At 40.4% G+C, this 25,191-nt stretch overlaps 1 protein-coding gene across 5 annotated transcripts in view; it reads left to right on the top strand.

Moving 5' to 3' along the window:
• Positions 1–25,191, top strand: part of HIPK3 (homeodomain interacting protein kinase 3) — a 102,664-nt gene that overhangs the window by 36,215 nt on the left and 41,258 nt on the right. The gene's annotated exons all lie outside the window — the stretch shown is intronic.

The following is a 25,191-nucleotide window of genomic DNA, read 5'->3' as shown; positions in this document are numbered from 1 at the left end:
AATCCCTTAAAAAGGAATCTAAAATGCTAAATATTTTATGATACTGGTTTCTAGCATTAGGCCTTTGCACAAATACTAGCCTTTGTATTAGGAATGAAGAAAATCTATGAGTAATTACTAAACAGTTTAGTAGTTTCTAATTTGTGTTTATATATAAATTTCAGGTAAATAATTTACCCGATGTTCTGAAGCTATACAGTTGCGATGCTAAATTACAGGCTCTGGGTTTAGAGTGAAAAACAAGAGGCTCTTATTTGTAAACAAAGACTAGTGCAGGCATTTTGGTTGATGTTGCCTGGATAAAAAACTAAAAATAGATTTTATGTCATTTAGATCCAAGCATTAGAAGAGTTAGTAAATATTAAGGTATATTGGTGAAAATATATTGTAGTCCTTAATGACATACTGTTTTAATATCTAGTGTAATTTTGCAAGAAAATGGCAGATACCATTACTCTCTTTAAGTATTTGTTTGTACTTTATTTGGGACCCTGACAATTCTGGCCTAGTTTATGACTAGGTTACTTATAAATCTGATTAGGCAGTAAGCTAAAGTGTCTTATACTTGATTTTTCAATTTTTGTTAAAATATTTTTTATTTCATAAATGAAAGCAGGAAGTGGAAACTAACCAAATTAAATATTTTTGAGCAAAGCACAGTAGGAATGCACATATCCTGATTTCTGAGGTAAACTATTTGTATTTAAACACAGGTTTATGTGTTATTCTATTTCTTTGTACAACACAGAAGTGTAGTAGGGATATCTTAAAATAGACAGGGGACAGTGGCCAGAAATAGTTGACTACTATAGATGGTGAGGCTGTCTAACTCTTGCAGTGATACAAGCCAGAAGTACATGCTAAGGGCATTGATTTGCTTAAGGTCAGCACGTTCTAAATTCAGCTGCTTGAGTATGGTTTCTGTCAAGAACACATAGGGCTCTTAAATGCATAAAAGGCTTTAGCCGCAGAAGGTGCTGTATTTATGAGGTGTGGTGGCAACATTCAGGTCATGAATTTGTTTTTCTTTTTTTTTTTTTTTAATATAGAATTTTAGCCTGTGATTCTGAGTCATTTCAGAACACACAGACAGGAAAGTGGGCTGTAAAAATAACCTCTGTAGCAGTTATATTCTTTGCTACTCTACTGAGTAATTTACCTTTAATTGCTATTGAGTTTTAAAAAATGCTGTTTTGCATGTAATAGTTAACAAAAAGGTATGTAATGATAAACAGTTAATTTAGACATATTTATTCTTTCGTGGCATCCTTACCTCTCATGCCTTCTTAGATCCAGAAGTATCAAAGTTTCTGTAACAAAATTAAGCTACATAGGAAGACCCATAAAATAATAACTAATATTTTACATAGGGTTCTTTATAATGAAACACTGTGTATGTATAATGCATCATTTTTTCAAAGTGCCTTTCGTTATATTTTCTAGTTTGTTTCTCATTTCTCTATGAGTTAGTTACTGGGTGGCATTACTCTTTGATAAGGAGAAAACTGGGACTTACATAAGTCAGACAGGTTCAAATTTACACTGTAAGTTTAACTTTACAACTTTTGTTAGGCCTTTTTGGGTGCTGGTACTGTGCTAGGTGCTAAGAATACAAAGGTGATTTATATATGTTCATTAATTTATTTGATTAATGATTTCATCATTTAATGGAGGGGAAAAATAGTTTGCTTCGAGAAATGCCAGGGTGGAGAGATGTGTGCAGGGTGATACATGAACCCAAAGGAGCGCACTTAGCCTGATCTGAGGAGCAGGGAAGACTTCTAGGGGAGAGATGACCCCAGAATGACCCTTGAGAGCAGAGCAGAGAAGGAGCCAGGGTTGATGGTTCTTGAGCATTTTCTCTCACTAAGCCACTCTTTTTTTTTTTTTTTTTTTTTTTGAGACGGAGTCTTGCTCTGTCGCCCAGGCTGGAGTGCAGTGGCGCGATCTCGGCTCACTGCAAGCTCCGCCTCCCGGGTTCACGCCATTCTCCTGCCTCAGCCTCCTGAGTAGCTGGGACTACAGGCGCCCGCCACCGCGCCCGGCTAATTTTTTTTTGTATTTTTAGTAGAGACGGGGTTTCACCGTGGTCTCGATCTCCTGACCTTGTGATCCGCCCGCCTCGGCCTCCCAAAGTGCTGGGATTACAGGCGTGAGCCACCGCGCCCGGCCCTAAGCCACTCTTAACCTAAAAAAAGCTCAGCATTGGGATGAAATTGTTGGTAATTTCTTTTGTATATCATAAAGTAGTTGTTTGGGAATCTTTATTAGACAAATACAAGGTTGTCAGTTGAGTTTAGTTTTAATAGAAGATTAGGAAATTCTAAAATGAAATGGTTTTCTTTTTTTCGAGACGGAGTCTCGCTCTGTTACCCAGGCTGGAGTGCAGTGGCACAATCTCAGCTCACTGCAAGCTCCGCCTCCCGGGTTCACACTATTCTCTTGCCTCAGCCTCCCGAGTAGCTGGGACTACAGGTGCCTGCCACCACGCCCAGCTAATTTTTTTGTATTTTTAGTAGAGACGGGGTTTCACCCTGTTAACCAGGATAGTCTCTATCTCCTGACCTCATGATCCATCCAGCTCGGCTTCCCAAAGTGCTGGGATTACAGGCATGAGCCACCGCGCCCAGTCAAATGAAGTGGTTTTCAATGTCATACCTGTGGCTGCAAATGTATAGTACTTTACTACATAAAAGACTACATAGACACAGATGACTACATATATCAGGCCTACTATTAAAAATTCTAGCAGAGCTCTTAAGTTTTTTTGTTTTGTTTTTGTTTTTAAAAACAGCTTTATTGAGATATAATTTACATACATTGAAATTCATTCATTTAAAGTGTATAATTTAATGGCTTTTAGTATATTTATAGTTGTGCCATCAGCACAATTAAAATTTTAAGTTAAAAATTCTTTTGGCCAAATTATTTCTCACCTCACACAATTTTAGAATATTTACATTACCCTCAAAAAAAGCCCCTGTGCCTCTTAGCCATTGTTCCCCACTCTGCCCATCACCCCCAGCCCTAAGCAAACACTAATCTACTTGCTGCCTGTGTAGATCATCTATTCTGGACGTGTCATATACCTGTAACCATACAATAGATGGTCCTTTTTGACTGGCTTCTTTTTTTCACTTAACATAATGTTTTCAAGGTTCATCCATGTTGTAGGATGTATCAATACTTCTTTTTATTGTCAACAATAAACCATTGTATAGATATATATCACATTTTATGTATCCATTCATCAGTAGAATGTATTAAAATTGTGTCAGTGAAAAGATACGTGAATAGAAACTGTAATATGGTCCAAGGTTAAATATCAAAATATTTAGTGCCTCTAAAATGTAAAGTGTGGTGCTTGGTGCTGCTTGTACAGGAGGAGAACAAAATTGAGTCTCTGCTTTTATGGTATTTGCAATCTAATGGGTAGACAAAGAACAAAAAAAGTAGTTGGAGAGGCTGAGTGCCATGGCTCACACCTGTAATCTCAGCACTTTGGGAGGCCGAGGCGGGCGGATCACCTGAGATTGGGAGTTTGAGTCCAGTCTGGCCAGCATGGTAAAACCCCATCTCTACTAAAAATGCAAAAATTGGCCGGGCGTGGTGGTGAGGGAAGCTGAGGCAGGAGAATCGCTTGAACCTGAGAGGCGGAGGTTGCAGTGAGCCAAGATTGCACCATTGCACTCCAGCCTGGGCAACAGAGCAAGATTCCCTCTCAAAAAAAAAAAAAAAAAAAAAAGGTAGTTAGAGCAAGGAGAGAGGACAAGAGGAGCTTAAACTTTTTTGGTTCCTTTTTTCTTTAATTTTTATGTTGAAATTACCTACAACATACACAATAAGTAAATTTAGGCATACAAAAAAGTTGTAAAAATAGTACGAAGGATTCCTGTTACGCTTCATCCAGATTCCCCAATGTTTCAAATGTTAGTATTTGACCACCCTAGTTTTATCAATCATTCTCTCTTTACACGTAACCCACACACCCACACTCACCTACCCACCCACCTACCTTTTCCTACAGAGTTTGATATGAAGCTACTTTACCTCTAAATGCTTCAGTGTACATTTCCCAAACATAAGGACATTCTCTTGCATAACTTCAGTACAGTTATCAAAATCTCATCCGTTAACATCAGTTCAGTATTATTGATTTGATGAACTGTTTAAACTATTTTTTTTTTTTTTTTTAAAGACAGGGTCTTGCTTTGTGGCCCAGGCTGGAGCGCTGTGGTGCGGTCACAGCTCACTGCAGCGTCAAACTCCTGGGCGCAAGCAATCCTTCTGCCTCATACTCCTGAGTAGCTGGGACTGCAGTCATGAGCCACTGTGCTGGGCCTATATTTAAACTCTTCAATAGCAATTTGGTTTTAACGAAATTAAAAGCAATTCAATACTGTTAGGTAATTTACTGACTTTATTTAGATTTTGCCAACTGTCCCACTAATGGACCTTTTTTTCTTGCTCAGAATTCGGTCCTTCATCACATGTTACATTATTTGTCCTGTCTCATTAGTGTCCTCTAATCTGGTGATACATCATAATGATGTGATTCTGATGTCTCAAAATGGGGTCACTCATGTCAAGTAGCATTGAGCTCACAGCAAAGTCACCCCTACTCCCCCCAGCGATAAACATATATAATGGACTGCTGCGACATACACCTGCCCTGACTGAGTGGCACCTGAGACCTGACACGAACCCATAGAAAGCGAAAGGTGGCTGAGACAATGAGAATAGACCCATTTGGGAGAATGGACTGCTGTGACAACACTTGCCCTCACTGGGTACCACCTTAGACCTGAAACGAACACATAGAAAGTGAAAGGTGGCTGAGATAATGAGAATAGACCCATTTGGGAGGATCATAAAATGTGCCAGGACCAGGCCTTGCTCAAGACGCTTTTAGAGGCTGTGCCCAGGAGAGCTCTGAAGCTTTCTCCTGATTTTGGCATCTGCTGCCACCCGGAGAGAAGCAGCCGCCACCCCCACAACTCCACCCCATCCCCACCCAGGGCGTCCGAAGGACTTCGGGACTGTTTGGCTCATTTGTTTGCATGTTGGTCTCCCTAGCCAAGGGTTGTGCTTGGTTCCTCACAGCCCCCTTTTCTTCTGCCTCTGTGTTGAATATTGTTTGCATGATTGGTTGGCTGTGAAAGCCTCTCAATGAAACGTGAATTCGAGCTTATGCTGCATCGTTATGAAACCTTAGGGCATAGGCTTCTCCTTTGGTCGGAGTCAGCACACCTGTGCAGAACCTTGTTCACATAGCACTCTGCTTAAGGCCGGACAGCTGCAGCAGCTCCTTATGTCTTTCTTTGCCTTCATGCCTCTGATGCTTTTGAAGCGTACTGGCCAGTTATTTTGTAGACTGTTCCTCAGTTTGCTTATGGCTGATGTTTTCTCATGATTAGATTCAGGTTTTGCGCTTTTGGCAGGAACTTCACAGAACTGCTGTTGTGTCCACACATATTGAGAGGCGCATGATGTCAATTTGTCCCATTATTGGTAAGGCAAACTTTGATCACTTGGTTGAGGTGGTGTAACTGCCAGGTTTTTCTCACTATAAAGTTACCATTTTTTTCTTTGTAACTAACAAGTACAATATCTTGTGGAGAGATACTTTGAGACTATTCATGTATACTATTTCTCATCTTATATTCACTGACCAATTTGAGCATTCTTGATGAGTTCGGCCTTAAACAACTGAGGTTTGCCAAATGGTTTTCTAATTTTGTAGTTCCTCTATTAGGGATTCTTCCACAAGTAAGAGCTTTTTTCCCCTCCCTTCCTTTCTTTAAGTGTGGACTCATAGATTTTTGTTTAATTCAATGGGTTGTAAATATCACTCGTCATTCTTTGTTTTGTTCAGCAAATTATCTCAGATGTTTCAGAGAGAGCATCTTTCTTTAGGCTTACTCCAGTGTCCCTGTGGTATGTCCCTATCCTTCCTTCAGGGTTTACTTTCTGGCACCACAGATATTCTGACTTACCTTGTGCTTTTTCTGTCCAGCCCTTGGATTGGAGCTCTAAGGAGCGCTTGTTCCTTTTACTGGAGAATGGCTTTTGGAAAACAGGACCTGGACACAGGCCAGGTATGCTCATTGGTACTAGGATATTACTTCCTTTAGACCTTTTGAGTGGCAAAGTTAGAAAATATAGAGGCATACCTTGCTTTTGTGTTTTGCTTTATTGCATTTCACATATACATGCTTTTTACAAATTGAAGGTTTGTGGCAACCTTGTGTCAGGTCTGTTGGTGCCATTTTCTCAACAGCATGCGCTCGTTTTATATCACTTTTTGGTAATTAATGATATTTCAAACTTTATTATTATATTTGTTACAATGATCTTTGATCAGTGGTCTTTGATGTTACTATTATAATTGTTTTGGAACACCACAAACTGCGCCCGTATGAAATGGTGAATGTAATAAATGTGTGAGCTCCGACTGCTCTAACAACCAGCTGATCCTTGGTCTCTCTTCCTCTGTCCTCCCTATTACCTGAGACACAACAATAGTGAAGTGGCCTCTCAGTGTTCGTAGAGAAAGGAAGATCTCATGTCTCTCGCTTTAAATCAAAAGCTAGAAATAATTAAGCTTAGTGAGGAAGGCAGGTGGAAAGCCAAGGCAGGCTGAAAGCTAGGTCTATTGTGCCAAACAGTCAAGTGGTGAATACAAAGGAAAAGTTCCTGAAGGAAAATAAGTGTTACTCCAGTAAGTAGTAAATGGTGAAAAAGCAAAACAGTGTTATTGCTGATATGGAAGAGAATTTTTTTTTTTTTTTTTTTTTTTTGGGATGGAGTCTCTCACTCTGTTGCCCAGGCTGGAGTGCAGTGGCCCAATCTTGGCTCACTGCAACTTCCGCCTCCTGGGTTGGAGCAATTCTCCTGCCTCAGCCTCCTGAGTGTCTGGGATTACAGGTACGCACCACTACGTCTGGCTAATTTTTGTATTTTTAGTAGAGACGGGACTTCGCCATGTTGGCCAGGCTCGTCTTGAACTCCTGACCTCAGGTAATCTGCCCGCCTTGGCTTCCCAGAGTGCTGGGATTACAGATGTGAGCCACCGCGCCGGCTGGAAGAGATTTTTGTGGTCTGGATAAGTGATCAAATTAGTCACAACATTCCCTTAAGCCAAACTCTAAGCCAGAGCCATGCCCTCTCTTCAATTCTGTGGAAGTGGAGAAAGGTGAGGAAAAGATGGAAAGTAGCAGAGGTTGATTCATGAGGTTTAAGGAAAGAAGCCACTCCATAACATAGAAGTGCAAGTGCCGACGCAGAAGATGTAGCTGAGATCATTGATGAAGGTGGCTACACTACACAACAGATTTTTAAAGTGGATGAAACAGCTTTGTATTGTAAGAATATACCATCTAGGACTTTCATAGCTAGAGAGAAGTCAATGCCTGGCTTCAGAACTTCAAAGAACAGGCTACCTTTTTTTTTTTCTTTTTAATATATCTTGAGATGGAGTCTTGCTCTGTCGCCCAGGCTGGAGTGCAGTGGTGTGATCTTGGCTCACTGCAACCTCTACCTGCCAGGTTCAAGCGATTCTCCTGCCTCAGCCTCCCAAGTAGCTGGGATTACAGGGGCGCACCACCATGCCCAGCTAATTTTTATATTTTAGTAGAGACAGGGTTTCACCATGTTGGCTGGGCTGGTCTTGAACTCCTGACCTCAAGTGATCCTCCCTCCTTGGCCTCCCAAAGTGCTGGTATTACAGGTGTGAGCCACCTCACCCAGCCAGAACAGGCTAACTTTTTTGTTGGGATAATGCAGCTAGTGACTTTACGGCCAATGCTCATTTACCATTCTGAAAATCCCAGAGCCCTTTAGAATTATGCTAAATTGACTCTGCCTTCACTCTGCCTGTGTTCTAGAAATGGAATACTAAAGCCTGGATTAGAGCATATCTGTTTACAGCACGGTTTACTGAATATTTTAAGCTTACTATTGAGACCTACTGCTCAGACAGACAGATTTCAAAATATTTATTACTGCTTATTAACAAGGCACCTGGTCACCCAAGAGCTCTGATGGAGATATATAGGGAGAATAATGTTTTCATGCTTGCTAACACAGCATCCATTCTGCAGCCCATGCATGCATCAGGGAGTCATTTTGACTTTCAAGTCTCATTCTTTAAGAAATATATTTGATAAGGCCATAGCTGCTATAGACAGTAATTCCTCCGATGCATCTGGGCAAAGTAAGTAAGTTGAAAACCTTCTGGAAAGGATTTATTATTGTAGATGCCATTAAGAGCATTCATGATTCATGGCAGCATTAACAGGAATTTGGAAGAAGTTGATTCCAACCCTCATGGATGACTTTGAGGGGTTCAAGACTTCAGTGGAGGAAGTGACCGCAGATGTGGTGGAAACAGCAAGAGAACTATTAGTAGAATTAGAAGTGGAGCCTGAAGATGGAACTGACTTGCTGCAATCTCACGATTAAACTTGAAAAATTGACGAGTTACTTCTTTTTTGTTTGTTTGTTTTGAGATGGAGGCTGTGTTGCCCAGGCTGGAGTGCAATGGTGCGATCTTGGCTCACTTCAACCTCTGCCTCCTGGGTTCAAGCAGTTCTGCTGCCTCAGTCTCCCAAGTAGCTGGAATTACAGGCACCCGCCACCATGCCTGGCTAATTTTTGTGTTTTTAGTAGAGACTGGATTTCACCATGTTGGCCAGGCTGGTCTTGAACTCCTGACCTCAAGTGATCCACCTGCCTCGGCCTCCCAAAGTGCTAGGATTACAGGTGTGAGCCACTGTGCCTGGCCTAGATGAGTTGCTTCTTTTGGATGAGCAAAGAACGTGGTTTCTTGAGATGGAATCTAATCCTGGTGAAGATGCTGTGAACATTATTGAAATAATAGCAAATGATTTAGACTATTATATCAACTTAGTTGATAAAGCCAGCAGCGAGGTTTGAGAGATTTGGCTCCAATTTTGCAAGAAGTTCTCTTGTGGGTAAAACATCATTAAATAGCATCGCATGCTATAGAGAAGTCTTTCGTGAAAGAGCAAATCAATGTGGCAAACTTTACCGTAGTCTTTAAGACATCGTTGGCTGGGTGCAGTGGCTCACGCCTGTAATCCTAGCACTTTGGGAGGCTGAGGCGGGAGGATCACTTGAGCCCAGAAGTTCGACACCAGCCTGGGCAACGTGTGGTGAGACCTCATCTCTACAAAAACACAAAAATTAGTTGAGCTTGGTGTGTGTCTGTAGTCCTAGCTTCTTGGAGGCTGAGGTGGGAGGATTGCTTGTGCCTGGGAGGCAGAGGTTGCAGTGAGCAGAGATTGTGCCACTGCACTCAGCCAAATCTGGGTGACAGAGTGAGACCCTGTCTCAAAAAAAAAAAAAAAAAGAAAGCAAAGAGGCCAGTCGAGGCGGCTCATGCCTATAATCCCAGCACTTTGGGAGGCCGAGGTGGGCAGATCACAAGGTAAGGAGTTCAAGACCAGCCTGGCCAACGTGGCAAAACCCCATCTCTACTAAAAATACAAAAATTAGCTGGACGTGTTGGTGGGTTCCTGTAATCCCAGCTACTCGGAAGGCTGAGGCAGGAGAATCGCTTGAACCCGGGAGGCGGAGTTTGCAGTGAGCTGAGAGATCTTGCCAATGCACTCCAGCCTGGGCGACAAGAGCAAGACTCTGTCTCAAAAGAAAAGGACTTCTTGCAGCCACTTTAACCTTCAGCAGCCACCATCCTGATTAGTCAGCAGCCATCAACATGAAGATGAGACCCTCCACCAGCAAAAGCATTACAACTTGCTGAAGGTTCAGATACCTATTAGCATTTTTTAGCTATCAAGTATTTTAAAATTAAGGTCTGTACATTTTTTTAGACATAATGCTGTTGTACACTTAATAGACTACAGTATAATGTAAACATAACTTTTATATGTACTGGGAAACCAAAAAATTTGTGTGACTCACCTTATTGGGGTATTTGCTTTATTGTGGTGGTCTGGAACAAAACCTACAGTATTTCTGAGGTATGCCTGTATGTTGATGTATTTGTGGGTGTGTATGTGTGTAGTATTTTTTTGTTTTGTGTTTTTGAGAGTCTCAGTCACCCAGATTGGAGTACAGTAACATGATCTTGGCTCACTGCTGCCTCCATCCCCCGGGCTTATATGATCCTCTCACCTGAAGTAGCTGGGACTTCAGGTGCGTGCTACCATGACTGTCTAATTTTTGTATTGTTTTGTAGAGACAGGGTTTTGCCATGTTGTCAAGGGTGAGCTGAAATGATCTGCCAGTGTTGGTCTCCCCAAGTGCTACAATTACCACACCTGGTTTTATGTGTATATTTCTATGTCTGTCTGTGTATTAAAATCATAAATTCATGCTGATATGTTAAATTTTGATACCTGATTGTTTGTTTGTTCTTATGTGTAATCCCTCATTTGACACCAAGAAATAGGCTCTCATTAGGCACAATATGTTACTTATTTGCTCAATTTTAGAATACATTTAAAGTAGTTTTAGAATTGTTCACCCCTGCCACTCCTAATTTAGTAACCAGAGTACAACATTTATTTGCAGCTCTTTTATTCTTTCGCCTGAGACTTGGAGTATGTAGTCAAAATACCGTGTTCCAAAGTTACCTAGGTTAGTTTCTCCCCAAACTCTTTCTCTCCCACCTTCAGTGTGATTATGTTATTATTTTTGAAATATAGTTAAGTTCATTTGTTTCTGTTTGTATTCCATTTTGGGTCTCCCATGTCCTTGTTGATTGATTGATTCCACCAAGTGCAAAATTAACATGTTTCTAAAAATCAGAACTAAGGGCGAGGTATAGCGTCTCATGCCTGTAATCTCAGCACTTTGGTAGGCCAAAGAGGGAGGATTGCCTGAGCCCAGGAGTTCAAGAGCAGCCTGTGCAACATATTGGGACCCCATCTCTATAAAAAAAAAAAAAATAAGCTGGGCATGGTGGAGCGCACCTGTAATCTCAGGTACTTGGGAGGCTGAGGTGTGAGGATCCACCTATCAGCTACCTGGTATGCTGAGGTGGGAAGATCGCTTGAGCCCAGGAAATCAAGGTTGCAGTGAATTGTGATTGTGTCACTGTACTTCAGCCTGGGCAACATAGTGAGACCCTGTCTCTCTCTCTCTCACACACGCGCACACACACACACACACACACACACACAGTACAGTACAGTACAGTACCTTGCTTAGAACATTGCCCTTGGGCTCTGTGCCATGGGAATATATTTTAGATAGGTCTCTTAAGTACTTTTATATGTACTGGGAAACCAAAAATTTATGTGACTCAGGAGACCTGTACAGTACCTAAGGAATTAAACTCTTTAGAAAGAGGGAGAGGGAGAAGCAATACTACTACTTTACCATGTACTAAATTCTATTCATTTGGAAACAGCATTGTAATCAATCTAGATTTCTAAAGTGTTAGATCCTGTGAAGGTTATCTAGAATCCCTTTCAGTTCCAGAATTCCATGATTCCTGTGTGCCTGGACACTAGTACTTCTAGGTTCCTTCCTTCCCATTTTTTCCCTAACTGCCCTCCCTTCCTGAAGTGAAAAATGGTATCATGTTTCACATCTAATCATTTTCTACATTTTAATGAATCCATACTTGATTCTGTCCAGTGAACTTCTCTATGATATTTCCTTACTTTTTTTTTTTTTTGAGGGGGAGTCTCACTGTTTCCCAGGCTGGGGTGCAGTAACACAATCCCTACTCACTGCAACCTTTGCCTCCCTGGTTCAAATGATTCTCCTGCCTCAGCCTCCCAAATAGCTGGGATTAGAGGTGCCTGCCATCACACCTGGCTAATTTTTGTATTTTTAGTACAGAAGAGGTTTCACCATGTGGCCAGGGTGATCTCGAACTCCTGACCTCAAGTGGTCCACCCACCTCGGCCTCCCAAGTCCTGGGATTACAGGCATGAGTCGCTGCGCCCGGCCACTTCTTTCTTTCTTTCTTTCTTTTTTTTCTTTGAGACGGAGTCTTACTCTGTCAGCCAGGCTGGAGTGCAGTGAGTGGCATGATCTTGGCTCACTGCAAGCTCCGCTTCCTGGCCACTTACTTCTTTTTATATAATGGTAAACTAGTGCATTTGATTCAGTAAGTGATTTCAGTAATATGAAGAAGATAAGAGTAATAATATAATCAAATCTGCATAGAATGAGTAGACTAGGAGCTCTGAATTTTAATCTTAATGTTATTACTGATTTTTATATGTGACTTTTGAAGAGGCTACTTAATTTTATATGTTTGTACATTAATGAGTTAAAGTATGTATTTCTATCCTCTTTCCTTATGTGTGACATTAGATTGTAAGGCAGTAATACATAGATGTTAAAGAATACTGGTCAGGCATAGGGCAAAAACATTTTTTTTTTTTTTTTTTTTTGAGACGGAGTCTCGCTCTGTCGCCCAGGCTGCAGTGCTGTGGCCGGATCTCAGCTCACTGCAAGCTCCGCCTCCCGGGTTCCCGCCATTCTCCTGCCTCAGGCTCCCGAGTAGCTGGGACTACAGGCACCCGCCACCTCGCCCGGCTAGTTTTTTGTATTTTTTAGTAGAGACGGGGTTTCACCGTGTTAGCCAGGATGGTCTCGATCTCCTGACCTCGTGATCCGCCCGTCTCGGCCTCCCAAAGTGCTGGGATTACAGGCTTGAGCCACCGCGCCCGGCCGGCAAAAACATTTTTTAAGGCTTGGTCACAAAGTGAGTTTATTTAATTCTGTACACTGTAGCTGTAAAATATGTGGTAGATGTTAATACATGCAAACCAGGCTGATCTGTCATTTTATATCAGGTTTTAATGACTATATTTAAGAATTGTTTATACATCCATTCGATGTGGTCATCCCTTGATATCTGGGGGATTGGTTCCAGGACTCCCCAAGGATATCAAAATCCACAGACACTCAAGTCCCTTGTATAAAACGGCATAGTATTTCCACGTAAACTATGCACTGCCTCCTGTATACTTTAAATAATCTCTAGATTACTTATTATAATGCCTAGTACAGTGTAAGTGCTTTGTAAACAGTTATACTGTATTGTTTAGGGAATATTTACAAGGAAAAAAAGTCTGTATGTGTTCTGTACAGATATGATCATCCATTTTTTAATCTGTGGTTGGTTAAGACCATGAGTGTAGAACCCACAGGTACAGAAGGCTGACTGTAGTTACTCGTAGGTTAAAAGAAGACCTTAGTGGTGGTTTAAAAATTTTTGGAATAAAAGCCTTTAATGTCAAAGGTTATTAGTTTTTTCCTTGTGCTATATATGTAGCTTTGTTTTAAAGGCACATATAGCTTCATGAATGTACGATGTCAATAGAATGTAATGGTATCATGGATTAGATGTCCTTCCTGACCTCACACACTTCAAAATGTGTGTACCTATTTGTTCTGAGTCTTCAGCATTTTCCTGTGAATGGAATTCAGCACCCTGAATGTTATTAACAGCATGTGCGCTACCATGGAAGAGTGCCAGTTCAGTGGCCAGTGAATAATTTAGGCATCAGCTGGTGTGGCAAGATTGTATTACTTAGGACAGAGAATCTAATATGTGCTAAACTTTGACATTAAAAGGAACAAACATTTCTTTTGTGAGAAAACATTGCATTACAAAGAATGTTGTGTATATCTAAAAACCAGTATACTAAATTAAAAATTATTTTATATATATATATTTATGTTTTTGAGATGGAGTCTCTCTCTGTCACCAGGCTGGAGTGCAGTGGCACCATCTTGGCTCACTGCAATCTCCGCCTCCCAGGTTCAAGCGATTCCACTGCCTCAGCCTTCCAAGTAGCTGGGACTACAGACGCGCATCACCATGTCCAGCTAATTTTTTGTATTTTAGTAGGGACGGGGTGTCACCGTGTTGGCTGGGATGGTCTTCATCTCCTGACCTCGTAATCTGCCCGCCTTGGCCTTCCAAAGTGCTGGGATTACAGGTGTGAGCCACTGCGCCTGGCCAATTAAATATTTTTTAAGTTAAAAAAGTAATGGAAGCGACGGGGCTTAGTGGCTCACGCCTGTAATCCCAGCACTTTGGGAAGCCGAGGCGGGTGGATCACTGAGGTCAGGACTTCGAGACCAGCCTGACCAACATGGAGAAACCCCGTCTCTACTAAAAATGCAAAATTAGCTGTGCTTGGTGGCGCATGCCTATAATCCCAACTACTCGGGAGGCTGAGGCAGGAGAATTGCCTAAACCCAGGAGGTGGAGGTTGCGGAGAGCCGAGATCATGCCATCACACTCCAGCCTGGGCAACAGGAGCAAAACTCCGTCTCAAAAAAAAAAAGGCAATGGAAGCTCTGTCAGACAAAATTCAATAATAGAGAAAGGATATGAAGTAGGGACAATTTCTCCTTTTATATTGTGGCTGTATTTTATAATTTGACAAAATACACATTATACTTCATTTAACCAGTCCTCAATGATGTACATTCAGTTTTTTTATTATGTCAGAGAGAACCTTTTTCTGTGTCCATGGATACTTTTAGGCACATTTTCATAACATATTTCTAGAGGGAGAATTGTTAGGTCAAAGCATATGTACCTTTTGACCTTTTGCTCATGGACACTGCCAAATTTCCTTCAGAAATAAGCTAGTCTGGTTTATCATCTCATCAGTAGTGTGAAAATGCCCTTTTCTTCACGTTCTTGTCATGACAAGGATATTTCTGGTCTTTCATATTATTGGCTTTGAATAGGCAAAAACCAAAACTTTTTATTTTTGTTTTTTGAGATGGATTCTTGCTCTGTCGCCCAGGCTGGAGTGCAGGGGCACGATCTTGGCTCGTTGCACCCTCTACCTCTCAAGTTCAGATGATTCTCCTGCCTCAGCCTCCCAAGTAGCTGGGATTACTGGCTCGCGCCACTATACCTGACCAACTTTTGTATTTTTTGGTAGAGGCAGGGTTTCACCACATTGGCCAGGTTGGTCTTGAACTTCTGACCTTAAGTGATCTGCCCGCCTCGGCCTCCCAAAGTTCTGGGATTACAGGCTTGAACCACCGTGCCTGGCCTATTTTTAATTTTAATTTTTCACTACTCTGTATTACCTTGAAATAAGTTTTAGGTCTGTTTTCTCTTTCTTTTTTTTTTTTTGAGACGGAGTCTCCCTCAGTCGCCCAGGCTGGAGTGCAGTGGCGCGATCTTGGCTCACTGCAAGCTCTGCCTCCCAGGTTCACGCCACTCTCCTGCCTCAGCCTCTCAAGTAGCTGGGACTACAGGCGCCCGCCACCACGCCCAGCTAATTTTTTGCATTTTTAGTGGAGATGGGGTTTCACCGTGTTAGCCAGGATGGTCTGGATTTCCTGACCTCGTGATCCACCCGCCTCACCCTCCCAAAGTGCTGGGATTACAGGCGTGAGCCACCTCGCCCGGCCTGTTTTCTCTTTCATATGTTATTAAGGTACATACTCTTATATGAGGAATAAGAATCTAAAAGTAAACAGTTCATAAAATAATGATATTTACTGACTGCTTAGGTTCGGCCACTGTGCTAGAAACTTTACATAATTACCCTTTACTCTGACATCAACAATAATAGATGATAGTACTATCTTCATTTTACAAATAGGGACATTGAGATTCAGATATGTTAAGCAGCTTGTCCAGTGGTGTACAGCTAATAAACTGCAGAGCTATGATTTGAGTTCAGTTGTGGATCTCTATTCCCCACAATCCTTCTCCAGGGATTTTCTCTTATCTTCCTGAAAATCTCTCAAAGACACGGATGAGTTTTTTGTTAATCACCAAATCTGGTGGATTTTTTTGTTTGTTTGTTTTTTAAGTTCTCATCTGGTTGAACCTTTATCATTGAGCACAATTAGTGCTATATTTTATTGAAACTTTCTTTCCTGGCTTCCTAAACAATTTTTTGTATTTTTTTTTTTTTTTTTTTTTTGAGACAGAGTCTTCACTCTGTCATCCAGGCTGGAGTGTAGTGGTGTGATCGTGGCTCACTGCAGCTCTATGTCACCCAGGCTGGTCTTGGACTCCTGGGCTCAAGCGTTCCTCTTGTCTCAGCCTCCTGAGTACTTGGGACTACAGGTGGGCATGCTACTATACCCGGCAGGAAGCACATAACTTTAAAGCTGAAGATATTTTAAAAAACGTTTACATAGACATTTTGTCTAACTTAATTTATAGAAGAGGGCAGCTGAAATCCAATATACTTAAATGAGAATTGGTATATCAACATTTATAGATAACTCTTTTACTTAATTTTTATGTGTATGTTATAGGAATGTATTTGATTTTGAGTAATAGTAAAGTGAAAATACAATTATACTTTTAAGGAAAGCATTCATTGTAAATGATTAAGTATAATTGGAGAAATTGTCAATTTATGATTGTAAAAACAGGATACCATTTTCAAACAAAATACTTAGAAAATAAATTCATTGAGGGAATTTTTGCTTGTAATATGGTTTTGAAGCTGTCTAACATGACGGAAATGTGTTTAAATTTATTAAAGAGTTTACTTGCTCTGAATTGCTTTTTTTAAAAAAAAAATTTAAGTCATAAAACTATGAAACAATATACTTACGTCTGATAGCGCTAAATAATAAGTAATTATATTTCCATATTTATTCACAGGCTTATAATTTTAGTTCTGCCATTTATCGTGTCACCCTGAGCAAGTTGTTTGACCTTTCTTGACCTCAATTTAGTCATCTGTAATGTAATGATGATAGTAACTACCTCACAGGTTGTTGTGAAGGTTAAACTCCATAATGTATATAAAGTATTTAATACAGTCTTAGGACATTGTGTACATCTTATAGGTAGAAGCTATTAAAGTGGCATGGTTTAAAAGAAAATTATACAGTAGTAATGATACGATGATAGGGAGTCTCCCACAGTTGTTTCCTGGTAGCCAGCTTTTGGTATTAATGTGCTGCTGTTGCTTTTCAGAGAAGAATCTTTGAAAGCTTACAAGAAGTGGCTTTGTATGAATAATGATAGATGCATCCACTGTGTTTTTTTTTGTGATGGAATCAGTCGCCCAGGCTGGAGTCCAGTGGCGCGATCTTGGCTCACTGCAACCTCCGCCTCCCAGGTTCATGCCATTCTCCTGCCTCAGCCTCCCGAGTAGCTGAGACTACAGGCATCCGCCACCGCGCCTGGCTAATTTTTTGTATTTTTAGCAGAGATGGGGTTTCACCGTGTTAGCCAGGATGGTCTTGATCTCCTGACGTCGTGATCTGCCCACCTTGGCCTCCCAGAGTGCTGGGATTACGGGTGTGAGCCATCACGCCTGGCCAGATGCATCCATTTAAAAATAAACTATCTTATTGAATTGTAAGATAGTTTAATGTGTACAAGTAGTATGAAAACAGCATGGTAAACATTTATAGTATGAACACACTTATATAACCACTAGCCCAGGCTGGAGTGCAGTGGCACGATCTCTGCTCACTGCAAGCTCCGCCTCCTGGGTTCACGCCATTCTCCAGCCTCAGCCTCCGGAGTAGCTGGAACTACAGGCACCTGCCACCATGCCCGGCTAATTTGTTTTTTTTTTTTTTTTTTTTGTATTTTTTAGTAGAGATGGGGTTTCACCGTGTTAGCCAGAATGGTCTCGATCTCCTGACCTCATGATCTGTCCACCTTGGCCTCCCAAAGTGCTGGGATTATAGGCATGAGCCACCGTGCCTGGCCTGCAGTGTTTTGACTTTATATACATACTTGGTTGTTTTTTTCTTGTTGGGGTGTGTGTGTATGTGTGTGTGAGTGAGACAGTGAGTGATTTTAAAAGATACTCTCTTTATGAAACCTTTGGGAAAATGTCTTCAATTTTGTGGCTTGCTTTTGATTGCCATTTGTGTCCTATTTAAGAAGGGTTTACCTTCTCTGAAGTACTGTGATATTTTCCTGTTTCCTTTTTAAAACTTTATTCTTTCACCTTTTACATTTATATTTGCCACCCATCTGGAATTGATTTTTGTGTATGATATGAGGTAGAGATTAAGATGCGTTGTTTTTCCCATGTGGCTATCCCTAAACTGAGCATCATTTATTATTTTACTGCATAGCAGTGACAGCTGCCATATTCTTGAATCAGGTGACCTTATATGTGTGGGTCTGTTTTTGGACTCTTTATTCATCATTTTGGCTGTTCTTCTGCCTGTGTCAGTGTCATTACCATAACTGATAGTGTAAATCCTCTTGATTGTTCTTCAAGAGCCTATTTTTTTGTCCTTTGCATTTCTAGATGAATTTTATGAACTGTAAATTTCCGCAAAACTATTTTATTTTCAACGTATATTTTCTCCTAAGTATGTTTTGAGAGTTACTTTCTGTCAGCACTTTATCATTCCATTTAATTCTGCTTTCTATTATTTCTATAGAAAATTGGCTACTTTGATGGCAATATGTCCTCTTTACCCCTCTGGCTGCATTTAGGGTTTTTCTTTGTCTTTTGTTTAAGCACTTGATCTACGGGTGTGTGCCTAGGGGGGTGTGTGTGTGTGTGAGTGTGTGAGTGAGAGATTCTACTTGGGGTTTATAGAGCTTCTTGAATCTCTTAATAGCTTTCCCCAGTTTTGGAAAATTCTCAGGCAGTATCTCTACAAGTATTTCTTTTAACTTTTTTTTTGTTGTTAACATTCATTTTCTCTTTCTCCTTTGCTTCTGGCATTTTAGTTCTATATATATAAGACTTTAAAAATGATCTGTGTATTTCTGATGCTTTCCCTTCCCTCAATACTTTTTTTACATTTTACTGCTTTTCTGTTTCAATCTGTGTATTTTCAGTCTGGCCTATTGTTTAAAAATTCCTCTTCTCACCAATATTTTACTGTGAAACTTTTAAAAAATAATAGTAATAATAAAATTAAAAAGATGGATTTGTGAACAAAAGTTCTCTGAAAAGGAATTTAGAGGAAAGAGGGTTTATTCAAGTGAGCAGTTTGCAAACTAGGGAAGACCTAGCCTTCTGTGTAAAATGAAGATGCTTTCCAGAGATCAAAGAAAGGGATTATCTTTATTTATTTTTTATTTATTTGCCCAGAGATCACCCTCAACCTGAGGGAGGGATTGTCTTTTATAGAGGTCCCACCCAGGTTCCCACTCAGGTCCATTTATGCAAATAAAGGATAAGAACTTGCTCCCTTTTTCCTTCCTTCCCTCCCCTTTGTTAAGAGACGGGGTCTTACCATGTTGCCCAGCCTGGCCTCCAACTTGTGGCCTCAAGTGATCCTCCCATATTGGTCTCCTAAAGTGTTGGGATTACAGGAGTGTCACCACACCCAGCCCAAACTTGCTTAGTTCTGATTGGTTGACTGGTTGGTTCAGGCAGAATATATAGGAACAGGAAGCTATGAAAGTCCCAAAGTTAAACAGACATGTAAGTTTCCCTGGAACTCATAGTAAGTGTGTGACCTCTAGTCAGCAAAAATGGCTGCTTGACTCTATTTTTAATTTAGACCCAGTTAGCCACTCAGGATCCACCTTGAAGGATTGGCTCTTTCGGGGTTCACAGATTATACATCAAACACACATACACCCATCACCTGGATTCTACAGTTAACATTTTGCAACATTTATCCCATCTTTCCCTCTATCCATTTATCAATCCATCTTTATGAGGCAATTCAGAGTAAGTTACAGATACCAGTACACTGTACTGCTAAACACTTCAGCATGTGTATCATAAAGTAAAGCTTAATTTTTGTTTATGGTTCTTTTTTTGGAGGTAAATTTTATATATGGAGAGATGTACAGGTGGTATTTATAAGTCAAGTTATGGGTAGCCATTTGTTGAATTTGTGTTTTAAAAAGTAGATTCCAACTTTCTGCTGAAGTTCTCTGCCATTCCATCCATTTTCTTGAACATTTCTATTGTTATTTTAAAGTCTCTGTTTTAAAATTTCAGTAGCTGGATAACTGTGGGGATGCTTCTACCAATATCTTTTCCCCTGTTGGTTTTTGGCATTTGATTATATTTCTTGTTAGACTGACAACTTTGTTTTTTAGCATTGGTCGTTGGGTATGAAAAATTCTTGACATATGCTGTTCAATATGGTAGCCACTAATCACTGTGGCTATCTATCTATCTATCTATCTGTCTGTCTGTCTGTCTGTCTGTCTATCTGTCCGTCTATTGAGAAAGAGGGTCTTGCTGTGTCATGGAGTACAGTGGTACCATCTTGGCTCACTGTTACTTGTGTGTCCCAGGTTCAAGGGATTATCCTGCCTCAGCCTCCTGAGTAGCTGGGATTACAGGTGTGCACCACCATGACCCAGCTAATTATTGTATTTTTAGTAGAGATGGGGTTTTGCTATGTTGGCCAGGCTGGTCTCAAACTCCTGGCCTCAAGTGATTTGCCCAACTTGGCCTCCCGGAGTGCTTGGATTACAGGTGCGAGCCACCGTGCCCAGCCTATTTTAAGTTTAAATTAATTAAAATTAAATAAATTTTACAATTCAGTTCCTCAGTTACATTAGCCACATTTCAGGTGCTCAATAGCTACATGTGCAGATAGAGCTAGTACAAATAGTACAGATAAGGAACATTTCCATTCTTGCAGGAAGTTCTATAGGACAGCGGTATGCTAATGAGTCTACATGAAATCTTCCTCCAGAGAAAATGCAGTTTTATGCTGGAAGGCAGATCAAGTAGGTAGATCATGTTATTCTAAGGGAGACCGGTCTATTTCAGTTTGTCTTTGTTCTAGTAGTGCAGCCCTTTGTGGTTTTGCTTAAAAAGCCTGAGGCATCTGCCAAGGCCACGCTTCCTTGGTAAGTTCTGAATTCCAGGTTTTGTTTTGCCAGCCCAGTGGGATGGCTGCAGGCTCTTGACTGCTACTTACTGTTCAGCCTCTATGCCTTACTTTGAATTGGTGACTACCTTAAGGATATATAAGGCTCACTTTAGTTTTCTCTTTACTCTGGGATTTTATTCTCTCAGGTCCTGGCTGTGTTGTCTGTTCTCTGATGACTTTGCACATTCTTTTTAAAATTGTTTTTTGTTTTTCTGAGATGAAGTCTTGCTCTATGGCCCAGGCTAGAGTACGGTGGTAAGATCACAGCTCACCACAGCTGGTGACCCCCTGGGCTCCAGTGATCCTCCCACCTCAGCCTCCTGAGTGGCTAGGACCACAGGCATGTGCCACAACACCTGACTCATTTTTTCATTTTATGTAGAGACGAAGTCTTGCAGCCCAGACTGGTCTCAACTGCTGGGCTCAAGTGATCCTCTAACCTTGGCCTCCCAAAGTGCCAGGATTACAGGTGTCAGTCCACCATGCCTGGCCTTTTTTCTTTGTTTGTTTTTTTAATAGACTATTTTGTCGAGTACTTTTAGGTTCTCAGAAAAATTGAGCAGAAAGTGCTGAGTTCCTGTATACCCCCTGCCTCTGTATGTACACATACAGCCTGCCACTATTGACATCCTGTACCACAGTGTACATTTGTTAGAATTGATAAACCTCCATTGATGCATTGCTATCACTCAAAGTCAGAAAACACCCTTTTTTGTTTTTGTTTTTAAAGAGCTGGAGTCTTGGCCATGTGCAGTGGCATATACCTTTAATCCCCACACTTTGGGAGGCTGAGGCAGGAAGATCGCTTGAGGCCAGGAGTTCATGACCAGCTTGGGCAGCATAGCAAGACCCTGTCTCTACACACACACACACACAATGAAAAAATACACCTTTTAATTTTTTTGTATGTGTGTGTTTTGTAGAGACAGGGTCTTGCTATGTTGCCCAGGATGGTCTTGAACTCCTGGCCTGAAGCTATCCTTTTGCCTCAGCATCTGGAGAAGCTTCAACTACAGACATGCACCACTGTCTGGCTACACATAGCTATTTTTATGTGTATATTTTTTCTAGCTTTTATAGTTGTTCAGTATCCTTCCATTTTCTTTATTAGACAGAATGTAATTCAGTATATTTGAAGGTACCTTGATGGCTCCTGGCAGTTCTCTAGACTGTTTTGGATTACTGGTTTTGATAGGAAATTATGCAGGGTGTGTTATATGGAGGAGTGTTATATTTTCACGTTCACTTTAATCCCCCTCTTCTATAAAGTTGGCTAATGTTGTTGGCTATTCCATATGATATCAAAAACCTGAGAATTTCATTTAAAATACAGATTAAAATGGAATGTATTTGGGGAGCATTGTGTCTGTATATTTTGCATTCATTGACTACATCTTTAAGGAGTGATTTAAGTTTGTAAAAGACTCTGCCAGGGATTGTGTGAAATATACAAATGAGAGACAGTTTCTGATCTTTCCAGTCTTCTTAACAGAGTTGATAAGATACGTATATAAATATTATGAGGACTCTTTGTAGAGGGCACATTTTATTTCTAATATGGTTTACAATTTAAGTTTTTGTCTTGCCACTATGATTTATTGACCCTGGGTAAATCACTCAAGCACTCTTAACTTGTGATGCTTTTGGGTTTAAGGGAGATTAGTTATGTGCCAAGTGCTTTACTTGGTTTTATTGTCACAATAATCCAGAAAGGCAAGTATATCTCTCATTTACAAATGAATGAATTGAGGCTGCAGTGACGTTTACAATTCGCATAAGGCATTGAGTTTGTAAGTAATTGCCAGAGTTGGGATTTGAATTTAGTTCTCTGTAACTCCAAAGTCTGTATTTATTTGATTATCCCAGCACATAACAATTGTTCTAAGAATCATTAATTAGGTGTTACTTGAAAAATTGATGGTAATAATATGTTTTCTAATAAGCGCCTTGAAAAAATCAAGTATAAGATAGCATCACTCTTGTAGTAATCCTGCTAAAAATTAACTGAATTTTCTTATGAGAAAATATTAAATAAACACCAATTGAGGGATATTATACAAAATAACTGGTATGTATTCTTAGAAAATGGCAGTGTCATGAAAACCACAGAAATACCAGGGAGCTATTCCAGATAAGCAAAACTAAAGAAACATGAATCTGGGATTTGTTTTTTTTAAAGTATTGTTTGCTATAAAGGAAGACATTATTGGGACAGTTGGCAACATTGAATTGTAATATTGTATTAATTTCCTGATTTTGACAAATATACTGTAGCTATGCAAGAGCTTGCTTTGGGGAAGTACACACTGAATGAAGCATTTAGAAGTAAAGGGGTACAGTGTCTGCCACTTAACTCTCAAACAGTTCAGAAAAATTGTATTTGTGTGTATACATAAAAGAGAGTTAAGGCAAATGGAGTAAAGTGTTAACATTTGGGGAATCTAGTTGAGGGGTATTATCAGAATTGTGCTATTTTTTGCAACTTTTCTATAAGTCTGAAATTATGTCAACATGATCAGTTAAAAGGAAAAAAAAAGTATAGGAAAAATACTAATTGATTTTTCTAGCTGTTAAGTGATACTTTAAGAAATGGTGTGCTCCAGAGCACCATGAGATTATGTGAGATCACCTGATGAACCAGTGTGTAATTTTCTATGTGCTCATTTATGCACAAGTACCTGGTCTTACGGTTAAATAATGCATTTATTTTATTATTTATTTATTTATTTAAAAAATTTTTTTTGAGAGGGTCCAGGCTGGAGTGCAGTGTTATAAAGACAGCTCACTGCAACCTTGACTTCCTGGGCTCATGCGATCCTCCTGCCTTGGCTTCCCAAGTAGCTGGGAACTGCAGGTGTGCTTGATGATGCCTGTATAGATGGGGCCTTGCTCTGTGCCCAGGCTGGTCTCGTACTCCTGGGCTCAAGCAATCCTCCTTCCATGGACTCCCAAGATGCTGGGATTACAGGCATGAGCCACTGCACCTGGCTGAATAATGCATTTAATAGTTCATACAATAAAAATGATTTATCTACATGGTGGTGAGGAACTTGAACTGTCACTCAGACTACATAGGTTTGTATAAGCCCCACCATTCACTAACTGAGAGATCGTGAAAAGTTACTTTTGCACTTAGTTTTCTCATGTCTCAAATGGGATAATGTATCTACCTCAAAGGGTTTTGTTAGGATTAAGTGAGATGATGAATGTAAAACATTTAGCACAGAATCTTACTCTAGGCTGGGCGGGGTGGCTCATACCTGTAATTCCAGTACTTTGGGAGGCCCAGGTGGGTGGATCACTTGAGGTCAGGAGTTCAGGACCAGCCTGGCCAATGTGGTGAAAACTCGTCTCTACTAAAAATACAAAAAAATTTAGCCAGGCATGGTGGCAGGTGCCTATAATCCCAGCTACTTGGGAGGTTGAGGCAGGAGAATCACTTGAACCCGGGATGCAGAGGTTGCAGTGAGCCGAGGTGGTGCCACTGCACTCCAGCCTGGGTGACAGAGAGAGACTCCGTCTCAAAAAAAAAAACCAAAACGAAAAAAGAATCTGACTCTAATAAGTACTCAATCAACATTTTAAATTATTGTTAATAATTATTACAAAGTTAGAAAGTTAAATCATTTATTGCAGTTAAATAATTTTTGTTGTCTGATTTAGCCTAAACTTACCTAATAGATTATGAATGAGTCTGTGTTGGTGTTTTACTGACAATACATTATAATTTTAAATATACTTCATAGTCAGATAAATTTAAGACATAATTGGATTGTTCCATACTTACCTCCTAATCACCTGTAAAATAAGGATACTTACATTTATTTTGTTATGTCATACAATAAGATATTCGAAAAGATTGTAAAATCCAAATGCAATACAAATACGTAGTACTAATAATATAGTGCATATATATGAGCTGTGATAATCATATATTAATTTGTCGACATTAACATGTAAAGAACAGATACATGCTACCTCAGTTACTGACATGTTTTGTCTTTATTTTCCACAGATACTTTTTGTGTTACCCTACCAATCTGGTCCCTTAGTTTCTCTCTCTTGATGTATGTTAGTAATGTTCTCACAGTCTTCTCTTACATATCATGAGATTTTTGATAGAATCTTGCTCTGTTGCCCAGACTGGAGTGCAGTGGCGTGATCTCGACTCACTGCAACCTTCGCCTCCCGGGCTCAAGCAATTCTCATGCCTCAGCCTCGCGAATAGCGGGGATTACAGGCACGCGTCACCACACCTGGCTAATTTTTGTATTTTTAGTAGAACAGGGCTTCACCATGTTGGCCAGGATGATTTCAATCCCCTGACCTCGTGATCCACCTGCCTGGGCCTCCCAAAGTGCTAGGATTATAGGCGTGAGCCACTGCCCCGGCGCTAGCTAAGTTTTTTATTTG

This window comes from Theropithecus gelada, chromosome 14 (assembly GCF_003255815.1).
Source record: "Theropithecus gelada isolate Dixy chromosome 14, Tgel_1.0, whole genome shotgun sequence".
Lineage (NCBI taxonomy): Eukaryota > Metazoa > Chordata > Mammalia > Primates > Cercopithecidae > Theropithecus > Theropithecus gelada.
Note: the sequence above shows the minus strand (reverse complement) of the source record. Positions and strands in the feature narration are given on the sequence as shown.